The sequence below is a fragment of the Mustela lutreola genome, chromosome 6, assembly GCF_030435805.1.
Source record: "Mustela lutreola isolate mMusLut2 chromosome 6, mMusLut2.pri, whole genome shotgun sequence".
Classification (NCBI taxonomy): domain Eukaryota; kingdom Metazoa; phylum Chordata; class Mammalia; order Carnivora; family Mustelidae; genus Mustela; species Mustela lutreola.
The window spans coordinates 136,469,570-136,480,583 of NC_081295.1; the positions used below are offsets into that span (position 1 = coordinate 136,469,570).

The window sequence follows — 11,014 nt, forward strand, 5'->3', positions numbered from 1 at the left end:
AACGACATATCAGATAAAGGACTAGTGTCCAGAATCTATAAAGAACTTAGCAAACTCAACACCCAAAGAACAAATAATCCAATCAAGAAATGGGCAGAAGACATGAACAGACATTTCTGCAAAGAAGACATCCAGATGGCGAACAGACACATGAAAAAGTGCTCCATATCACTCGGCATCAGGGAAATACAAATCAAAACCACAATGAGATATCACCTCACACCAGTCAGAATGGCTAAAATCAACAAGTCAGGAAATGACAGATGCTGGCGAGGATGCGGAGAAAGGGGAACCCTCCTACACTGTTGGTGGGAATGCAAGCTGGTGCAGCCACTCTGGAAAACAGCATGGAGGTTCCTCAAAATGTTGAAAATAGAACTGCCCTATGACCCAGCAATTGCACTATTGGGTATTTACCCTAAAGATACAAATGTAGTGATCCAAAGGGACACATGCACCCGAATGTTTATAGGAGCAATGTCCACAATAGCCAAACTATGGAAAGAACCTAGATGTCCATCAACAGATGAATGGATCAAGAAGATGTGGTATATATACACAATGGAATACTATGCAGCCATCAAAAGAAATGAAATCTTGCCATTTGCAACAACGTGGATGGAACTAGAGCGTATCATGCTTAGCGAAATAAGTCAAGCAGAGAAAGACAACTATCATATGATCTCCCTGATATGAGGAAGTGGTGATGCAACATGGAGGCTTAAATGGGTAGAAGAATAAATGAAACAAGATGGGATTGGGAGGGAGACAAACCATAAGTGACTCTTAATCTCACAAAACAAACTGAGGGTTGCCGGGGGGAGGGGGTTGGGGAGAAGGGGGTGGGATTATGGACATTGGGGAGGGTATGTGATTTGGTGAGTGCTGTGAAGTGTGTAAACCTGGTGATTCACAGACCTGGGGATAAAAATATATGTTTATAAAAAATATATGTTTATAAAAAATAAAAAATAAAAAAAAAAATAAAGCAAGTGAAGCAGAAAAAAAAAAAAACGTGTGAAAAATTTTAGATGTCAATGTAAAAATGTGTGGATGAGTACATAGGTTTTCAAAATTGTTTTACAAGGTGGATAAGCCAACGTTTGGAGATGCTGGAGTAGGACACTTACCATCAAGGATCATGGTTGTTTTTATTCTATTTCAAGGCATACTGACTTTCTACTATGTGCCGGGCACAGTGAGCCTTCTTTGGACTAAGAGCATCTCTCTGTGCTCCAGAAATGCTCAGTCTCCTGCTGGTGGGTGACTTGGTCTCAAAGAGCTCTGCTGTCAGCCTTCCATACTGAGAAGTGTGTGGATCAAACTCCAGGAGCAGAAGTTGTGACTCACACAGAAGGTCATCCTGAGAGGGCAGTAGGCACCCAGTCACACATTCTGGGCCTTGAGTATTCTGGTGTGTCTGGATGAACGAAAGAAGTGTCAGCTCAAGAGGGCCTCAGTGGGGGTGCATGTTACCTGGGAGTACACCGGGGACCCAGAGAGCCAGGACACAGCTGGGCACACACAAAGGTCACAAGTTATGGAATATGCATACACGCTGGGATTGGTGCCCGGACATGTCATCCCACAGGTGTGTGAGATACAGAAAGTGTGGCCTCAGGGCCAGCTGTGGATCAGTGTGGGGCATCATCCACAGAGCCACCATGGAGGAAGCTGGGCTTGAGCGGGACTTTGAATGACAGACAGGATATGGGGAATTGGAGAGGTAGAAAGTGCCCAATTGCCATCAGACATGTTTGAGCAGCTGGTCTGTGCTCAGCAACTGTCAGGACCCTGAGGAACTGGGGGAGGTGGATACAGATCTGATAAGGGAACCCAGGAAAATTCAGGTCTCCCTGCAGGGAAGTATGTGATTAAGGCCTAGGTCCCTGAGCAATGAGAACGCCAGGAATTTAGAAGAGGCAAAACTTGGGGCGCCTGGGTGGCTCAGTGGGTTAAAGCTTCTGCCTTCTGCTCAGGTCATGATCTTGGGGTCCTGGGATCGAGCCCCGCACTGGGCTCTCTATTCAGCGGGGAGCCTGCTTCCCCTTCCCTCTCTCTCTGTCTGCCTCTGCCTGCTTGTGATCTCTGTCAAATAAATAAATAAAATCTTTAAAAAAAAAAAAAAAAAAGGGAAAACTCCCACTGGATCTGATGGGGTAGGCAAGAGGGGTGGCCTTGGAGAGGAGAATGAGCCCAGTAGGAAGGGTAAATAGGATGTGGATTGTGGGGCAGAGGTAAGGGCATCCCAGGTAGAGAAAACAACGGTGGCCGAGGCTTGGCCTGGAACCGTCCTGCCGTGTTGAGCAAACAGCTAAATGAAACACTCAGACTGGGCTGCTAAAGCCCTCTCTCCTGCAGTGAGCGAACATTTTCGAAGCCCCTATCTGCCAGACACTTCAGTTAACCAATGAGGAAGACGCACTGAAGGATGGGGAAGAGCGCTGGGAAGAAGAGGTTCAGATCACAGGGAAGTTTACAGCAGGAGGTCGCAGCGGGTCTGGGAAGCTGGAAGGGGGCGGGGTGGCTCAGGTACACTGGTGGAGGGAAGGGGTCTTTGGAAGGCAGGATTGTGACCGAATAGGGAGGGTCTCCAAAGCCAAGGAGAAGCAACTGCTCTTCACGCCCAGCGCGTGTCACATGATGGAGCTCAAAGCCCTCACATGTCCTTCTCTGCAGAGATGGCTTATTGCTGGTTAAGCCCCTGGAGGATGCCAGCGACGGCAGCTTGCCGGACGGGTTTGCACCGAGAGGGGGTGGGGGGCAGGGAGCCAGTCAGGGACACAGTCACACAGCCTGCCTTATTCGGCCGCAGGCCCCCAGGGAGGACGAACACATGCGTGCAGTTGATTTCAGGGAAGATTTACACCACAGCTGCATAGATTGACCTCGTTGTCACTACTGACATTCTTCCAAGGGAGAGCTTTACACTCCGGTGGTGGGGGAGGCAGGTGGGCACACATATATAAATTTTGCTGGAAAGCAAAGAGGAGACCATATTATCATTCCAAAACTATGATCAGATTTCCTACATATTCATTACCAGCTATCAAATCGGCTTCCTCGTCTCTGTGTTCTTCTTGCTCTCTTTAAAAACAAAACAAAAAACAAAACAACAACAAAAAAAAAACATTAACGTTCCTGTGGTACTATGACCATTATACCCATGGTATTTCCAAGAAACCCTCACTACAACCGCAGCTGTTAGAATCATGCCCCATCACAGCTCAGAGAGGAGAAAACAGGGTTGGGTCTTAAACTGCCCAGTAATCAGACCACAGCCCGGGACCATTTGGTGACGTTCCAGTCCGGCCCTTAGCAAGCGCATGTGTTTTTACGCAGCCGTTTCCAGGGCTCTCGGCTTCAGGGAACATCTGGGACGCGTGTGTAAGCCATCTTCACAAGGAGAGGCCCAGGGTGCAGGGGGCGGTGACAGGGGGCAGAGCTCTGTGCACAGACTCCAGCCCTCCAGAGCAAGCCTGCTCTGGGGGGCAGAAGTCTGTTTGCAGACGCATTGGTTCCTATGGAGCAGTTAGACATGTGGGTCTGTGGCTCCTGCCAGGAAGACTGACGTCAGGAGTGTGATTGGTGGGATTGGTGAATGGGTCAGTTAGCTTTGCACAGAGGCAAACTTTGTTCTCTTCACCTAGCTGCGCCCCCAACCCGGCGGGCTAGCGACAAATGGCAACCAGGTGACAGGAGTGGTGGTCTCCCCAGGGAAAGCAACTGTAAGCTCCTCCTCTCCGAGGGCCGGTCAGGAATGTCATCCTCACCCATGGAGAATGGTTTATTGTTTTTGCAGGCACCCTGTGTGTAATATCTTCAGCTACCCTCCCAGGAGCCACGCTGTAAATACAAAATATAATCTCATTTACACTTTACACAGGCAGCACAATACATCGGGTTGATCAAAGGCTTGGACACAGGAGGAGCCAAGATTTGCTTCCCATCTTTGGGTCAGGGCATCGGTACTTGACATGAAAAAGTACTGAAGGCCAAGGGAGAGTTGATGTAAATCATTTAAACCAGAGGCTCAAGGCAGCAGATTGCGATACAACGCTATCCCTTTCCCCAGAGGAACACAAGCAAACAGAAACTGTTTCTACAAAGGGTCTTGAGCAGGAGATGTTAAAAGGCAAATGCTTATCAGTAACCTTTGATTTCAAAGATTCCTGGCTGTTGAAACAGTGTTTCTGTCTCTCTTACCATCCGCTTAGATTTGACAAGCGACTTGAACCATTCCTTTTTACTCTGAGATGTTCAAAAATATGTGTGCAATCTGCAGCCAAGAAGGTTTTCTTTCAAATGATTCTCCGTCTACCTACAGGAAAGAGAAGACATGAAATCGTTGCAGAGCCAGATGGTCTGGCTTTCTCTGCATTTGGCTACGAATGAGACACAGCCCATTCGGAGTTGTCAGGCGTGCAAGGTGCATCTCTGCACGTACACCACCATCACTCTTCCCTTAAAGAGCCTCTAAGCTACCACAGTAAAAGTAATCCCTCCACATGCTTTCAGGCTACAGTTTACATTTTTATATTTTCCTTTAAGAGGTCATTGCCCATAGGGAAGATGCATTATTTTTTTCTCATTTTATTTTTATTTTTTAATTTTTATTTATTTTTTCTCATTTTAACTGGCACCTGTAATTCTTTCAAGGACATTTCCTATTCTGTCTCTAAAGTTGATGCCAAGCCGTGATCTTCCTCATACAGGTATGTCATTCTGGACTCAGATCTGAGAGGGCGGAGGAAGAGAAGGAAATGCAAATAAGATGCTAAAGCAAAAAAAAAAAAAAAAAAAAAAAAAAAGTCAGTCTATGGACTCATTAGCATGCTATTTTCATTACTCAAATACTTTCCAGATTACTGGGTGCTCATTTTGGAAATAAAAACATCTATATCAAAACATCAACAAAAATATTTATGGCCAATATATCTAAAGATTAATATTCTTAATGCATTTGAAAAAAACTTGGAGCTGAAAGTCAACAAGTTTTTGACCCACAAAAAAAATGTTCAGTTGCCTATGGCTCATCAGAATACTAAAGCTTTAACAGATAAATTGGCCCAGACTATTAGTAGAAAATATAAATGGCTTCAAACACATGAAAAACCATGTAACTTAATAACCAAAAAAAAATGCAAATAAAAAGCAAAACCAATCTGTTTTCAGCTATCATAAATAGCAGGAATGCTTAGTAAGACTGACTGTCCAATGCTCGGCATAAAGAAACAAGAATGGTGCTCGAGGGAATGCAAGTTGGCATAACCTTCTTGGAAAGCAAATTAGTGATAATGTAACAAAAAATGTGGGTTTTTGAATGTTCAAATCTTCTAGTAATTCCAGTTCTGTGAATTTATCTGGGGGAAAACTGTTCTGTCCAAAGATGTACATTGCAGTATTTATAACAGTAAAAATGTGGAAACAAGCCCCATATCCAAGAATAGAGAAATTAAACAGTAATCAGAAGCAAGGAAAGTAGCCTTAAACAAACTTGTCTATAAATCTCTCTTTGGCTGTTTAATAATTGTGTGATGTTAGACACATTACTAAAACTCTGAGCCTCAATATTTTTTAACAATTTGTATCATTGAAAATAATTCCCACTTTGTTGGGCTCTTGTCAGGATTAAATGGGAAAATGTATATAAATTGCTTAAAACTGTGTCTGGAATGCAGAAATATCAGCTTCTCCGTATTATTATTATTTGGCCATCTCAATATTCTTCCGCTGTTGGAAGAATATTTAAGCATAATTTGTAATAACAGGAAATTTCACATTATGTTATGTGAAAAATGAGAGCATAGAACGAAATAGAGATCATGGTCCAGATTCTGTAAAATATGCATAGAAAAAGAAAAAAAATGGATGAAAGAGAAATCAAAATTTAATGGGTTGACTGTGTCTTAGAATTAGGGGCGATTTTCCTATGGGCTTTCAACTTCTGTGTCATTTCCAAGTGAGCTATAATGAGCATGCATTATTTTTATCATCAAGAAAGGATAAAATATATTTCTTAAAATACATCACCAGCCTCTGGTGTTGGTTTCCAGACAGAGCAGGTAGTTGTTTTTATCCATGGCTCCCAGGCAAGAGGGAAGGGTAGCTGAGAGGCAGGAACAGAGGTCTAGATGAGCAGCTGGCAGCCCGGCTTTGGGGTCCTGGATTTCCACTTACCCTGCAGTCCTGGCTGCCGTGGGCTGTGCTGCTACGGGGAGAGCATCCAGGGAGATCTGCTTCACTGCAGAGCTGGTGGGGAAATGCCTCCTTACTCCCACACTGGGTTTCCTGTGGAGCTCTCTGATACAGTTTGGTTCCCTTCTCCTGATGCTGGTGGGATGGAATAATTTGGCCAAGATATTCTTTCAGCTCATATCCCTGTGATGGGCGGAATTGTGTCCCCCTAAAATTTACATGTGGAATTCCTAACCACGGCCCTCCCCCCCCACCGCCCCCACTGCAGGATGTGACCTTATTTGGAAATAGGGTTGTTGCCAAAGTATTGGGTTTAGATGAGATCATCTGGGTGAGCTCTAACCCTGTACAACTGGTGTCCTTATTAAAGGAGATGTGGACACAGAGACAGGCAGAGTGTGGGCACATTCTCCAGGCAGGGAGGACACCCCCCGAAGGCTGGAGTTACATTGTCATGAGCCAAGGAACCAGCGGAAGCTTGGAGAGAGGCCCAGAGCAGATCCTTCACAGCACCTTCCAAGGGAGCATGGCCTTGCTGACACCTGGGTTTCAGACTTCTGGCCTCTGCAACTGTGAGGCAGAAAATTTCTGTTGTTCAAACTCCCCCTCCCCTTCATTTTGTGGTACTTTGTGAGGGCAGCCCCAGCGAATGAAGATGGCGCCCTTTCCTTCAGCCCACAACACCTCTTCCTCCTTCCCTCCCTTCCAGTGGCAAAAATTAAAGACTTCGGAATCAAATGAGTGCCTGACACAATCTAATGGTGCCCAGTGCCCTCCCCCAGGGCTCTGCACAGTCTGTGACTCAGTGAAGTTGCTCAGTGAACCAGTCATGGTCCAACCACAGCGGCTTTCTGGTCAGTCACATGTGGCGAGTCATAAGTAAACTCTGCCACCTGCGTCCTGCGAGGCTGTGTATGGTAAGAATCTGTAGACGTCCTCACAGAGTGGGTCTTTATCCCGTATACCATAATGATGATGAGAGAAAACGTTATTTGATATTAGTAAGAACAAATTTAAAGTACTGTATTTAACGTGTCATACATTTGTTTGAATGTGAAAGAGGCAGTAGAAGTGGCTTAACAAGTTAGAAAAACACATCTCTCTCCTGTAGAAGCCCAAGGTGCCATGGGGCCTAGGCTGGTGAGGTTTCTTTATGTTATGGACGGAACTTTGCATCCCCTTCAAATTGCTATGTTGAAGTCCTACCCCAGTGTAATGGTATTGGGAGGGGGGTCTCTGGGAAGGAATTAGGTTTAGATGATGAGATTAGTGTCCTTAGAAGAACAGAAAGAAAAACTGGAGCACTTTCTCTCTGTCACATGAGTAATAAGGTGACCATCTAGTGGGACCTTCATCTTAAACTTCCCAGCCTCTGAAACTGAAGAAAGGTCTGTTGTTTAAGCTGTCCATTCCATGGTATTTGGTTATGGCAGCTTGAGTAACTACGACAATCTTCTTGCTCTGTCAGCATTTCCCTTACCACTGTATCACACCCTCATTTCCAAAAGGATTCCCTGTCACATTGACATTCCTCTCAACAGGGAAGAAGAAAGGGACAGGGAAAGCCCAGTCTGTCCCAGTGAGGCAAACTGCACCCAACACTGCCCCCTGTGTCCCACCAGCCAGGAGTTGATCCCGTGACCATTCTCAAAGCAAAGGGAGTGAGAGAATATAATCTTTTTTCCTGGGCAGACAGGGACGAGGCTAAAAAACCTTTTTTTTTTTTTTCCTTTTTCTGAGTATTTTTTTGAAGTATACTTGACACCCTATGTTATATAATTTTAGGTGTACATCATCATCCAACATCTCTATGTGTTGTGCGATGTTCACCACAAGTGTAGCTACCATCTGTCACAATACAACACCACTGCAATACCATTGACAATATCCTCTAGGCTGGCTCTTTTATTCTGGCTTATGTATTCCATAAATAGAAGACTCTGTCTCCCACTCCCCTTCACCCATTCTGCCCATCCCCCACCAATTTCCCCTCTGACAACCATCACTGTATTCTCTGTATTTATGGGTCTGTTTCTGCCTTTTGTTTGTTTTGTTTTTTAGATTCCACGTATAAGTGAAATCATACAGTATTGTTTTTCTCTGTATTATTTCACTTTACGTAATACCTACTAGGTCCATCCATGTTGTTGCATATGGTAAGATCTTATTCTTTTTATGTCTGAGCAATATTCCACTGTAGATACATACACATCCTCTTCTTTATCCATTTATTCATAGACGGACACTTAGGTTGCTCCCATATCTTGGCCATTGTAAATAATGCTATGATAAATATAGGGGTGGATGTATCTTTTCAAAGTAGTGCTTTCACTTTCTTTGAGTAAATACCCAGAATTACTGGATCATATGGTTTTCTATTTTTAACTTTTTGAGGAATCTCAATACTGTTGCCCACAGTGGCTGCACCAGTTTGCCCTCCCACCAACAGCGCAGGAGAATTCCCTTTTCTCCACATTCTCACCGTCCCTTGTTTCTTATCTTTTTGATTCTAGCCATTCTGACAGAGGTGAGGTGATAGCTCATTGTATTTTTGGTTTGCACTTCCCTGATAATAAGTGATCAGCGTCTTTTCATGTGTCTGTTGGCCATCTGTATGTCTTCTTTAGAATAATATCTATTTGAGTCCTCTGTCCATTTTTAATGGGATTATTTGGGGGTTTTTTGAAAAATTTTATTTCTGTGAGAAAAAGGAAGACAACTTTTTGGGAGTAACCTGCTCTTTCCCTCAGCAACCAAAAAGATTTTTGTGACATGACCTTTTTGTTAAGGTGGGAACACCTGAGAAGTACATAGTTTCCCTGGCACTAGGGAAATCACTGAACAATGTATTAACTGGAGAGAGATGGAATCCTGTTTGCACTGTAGGAAATGGAGCCCCCTGGGCAGAATGAATCATTATACCTACTTTTCTCTTGCTCCTGTGTTTACATCTAATGAGCATTTGTCTCTACTGGGATCCACCCTCAAGGTCCCTGTCAGCCAAGAAACTGGCCTGTGGGTACATTTACTTCCTTTCAGAAGACTGAGGGGGTCAGTGGCTCTTCTGAGCTATTGGGTCCCATCATCCATGTAAGACAACTACTAAATGTACAGTGACCTGGGCAGTGTTAGAGCCACCAAACTCTGCCCAGAAAGGACTGAAGGAAAGTAATCTTGATGTTTTGTGTCTTCTAGAAATTTAACATTGTAAAAGGAGCTCCAGGAAGGAACGCAGAATGGAAGATTCTAGTTTTAGTTTTGCTGGTTTCAAGCTTGAGTTCTAGGAACCATGGCATCCTCACCTATAAAATGAGACACTGGGGCGCCTGGGTGGCTCAGTGGGTTAAGCCGCTGTCTTCGGCTCAGGTCATGATCTCAGGGTCCTGGGATCGAGTCCCACATCAGCTCTCTGCTCAGCAGGGAGCCTGCTTCCCTCTCTCTCTCTCTCTCTGTCTGCCTCTCCATCTACTTGTGATCTCTCTCTGTCAAATAAATAAATAAAATCTTTTAAAAAATAAAAATAAATAAAATGAGACACTGAGATTTACTGTACAAACCATTAGGTGTTTCTATATGCTATGAAACAGAGATTCTATGCATACCCAACCAAGGAGCATGAACTGAATTCCCCTCAGGCTCAGGAAACAGTGGGCTGATATGACTTGACTTATTTAAATTGAAAAAGAAACAAGGGTAAACTTACAGTGTCCACAGTTTAGACAGTAAGTTTTTATTCACAGGACGATAAGGAGTAAGGTAACTTCCATATGAAGAAACATGGATTACCATTTAGCTTGGAGGCATGAATCCAATGGACAAGTGGTGGAGTCCGGAATTACCCTATGAAGTGGAGTGGAGTCCAGGTGTCCTTGACAGTCCCACTGATGGCTGGGAGTGACCTTCCCTCACCCCCACCCACCTCCATCCCCTCAGTGCCAAATCTCAGGGCCAGGGCAATGTTAAGAAGCAAATTGTAATTGGCATGAGGAAGAGGAAAATTATGTGTTTACGGTGAAAAAAATTTAAGTGGAAGCCCTCATGATAAGTCATGTGTGTGACAGACCAAGAGTTTATCTCTGCATTTGTGAAAGCAAGTCTTCATTTCTTCCTTCCTTCCTTCCTTCCTTCCTTCCTTCCTTCCTTCCTTCCTTTCTTTCTTTCTTTTAAGATTGCATTTATTGGACAGAGAGAGAGCAAAAGCAAGGGGAGTGGCAGGGAGAGGGAGAGGGAGAGGGAGAAGCAATCTCCCCATGAGCGGGGAGCCTGCACAATCCCAGGACCCTGCTGAAGGTAGACGTTTAACCAACTGAGCCACCCAGGTGACCCGCAAACTATCATTCCAAAAACACTGCAATTACAAGAAGTAGGAAACACAGACGATCAATCCACCTGATAATTAAATTTTAAAAATGTTTTTGGGGAACAAATTGCGTTCTATTTTCAGAATCAGCAGCTTAGAGATGTGAATTACGTATTAATATAAATCCATTTCATCTCAGTTTTCACCACCATAACTTTCCCTGTGTTTTGTTTCCATTGCCATAGTATTGTTATGACATTGTGTATGTACAAATAGAAATGTCTGTCAATATCAAATAAAAGATATCTTTAGGCTCTTTAAAATTTTCAATTACTTTCTTCAGTGTGTCTTGACTAATTCTGGACTTTCCTCCTCGGGCTCCTTCCTGTTTTCTTTAAATTTCTGTCAGTGATTCACCACCATCTAGTTCTCGTTTCCAGTATATAACACTGTACTGGCATAGCATAGGCATTCGATAAATATTTGATGAACAAATGAATCCATATTAGTGGTTCT

The 11,014-nt window shown here is 43.9% G+C and overlaps 1 long non-coding RNA gene across 3 annotated transcripts; it reads right to left on the reverse strand.

The window, feature by feature from the left end:
- Positions 1-1,010: 1,010 nt before the first annotated feature.
- LOC131834480 (uncharacterized) lies at positions 1,011-6,431 on the reverse strand. 3 transcript variants are annotated; one of them, XR_009354908.1, is made up of 4 exons: positions 6,034-6,431; positions 4,644-4,737; positions 4,207-4,321; positions 1,011-2,975 (listed from the first exon to the last, which is right to left on the reverse strand). It is a non-coding gene; the product is annotated as an uncharacterized LOC131834480 (long non-coding RNA). The 3 variants fall into 3 exon arrangements; XR_009354907.1 differs by having other exon boundaries at positions 4,644-4,777; XR_009354909.1 differs by having other exon boundaries at positions 1,011-3,846; positions 4,644-4,777.
- Positions 6,432-11,014: the final 4,583 nt, after the last annotated feature.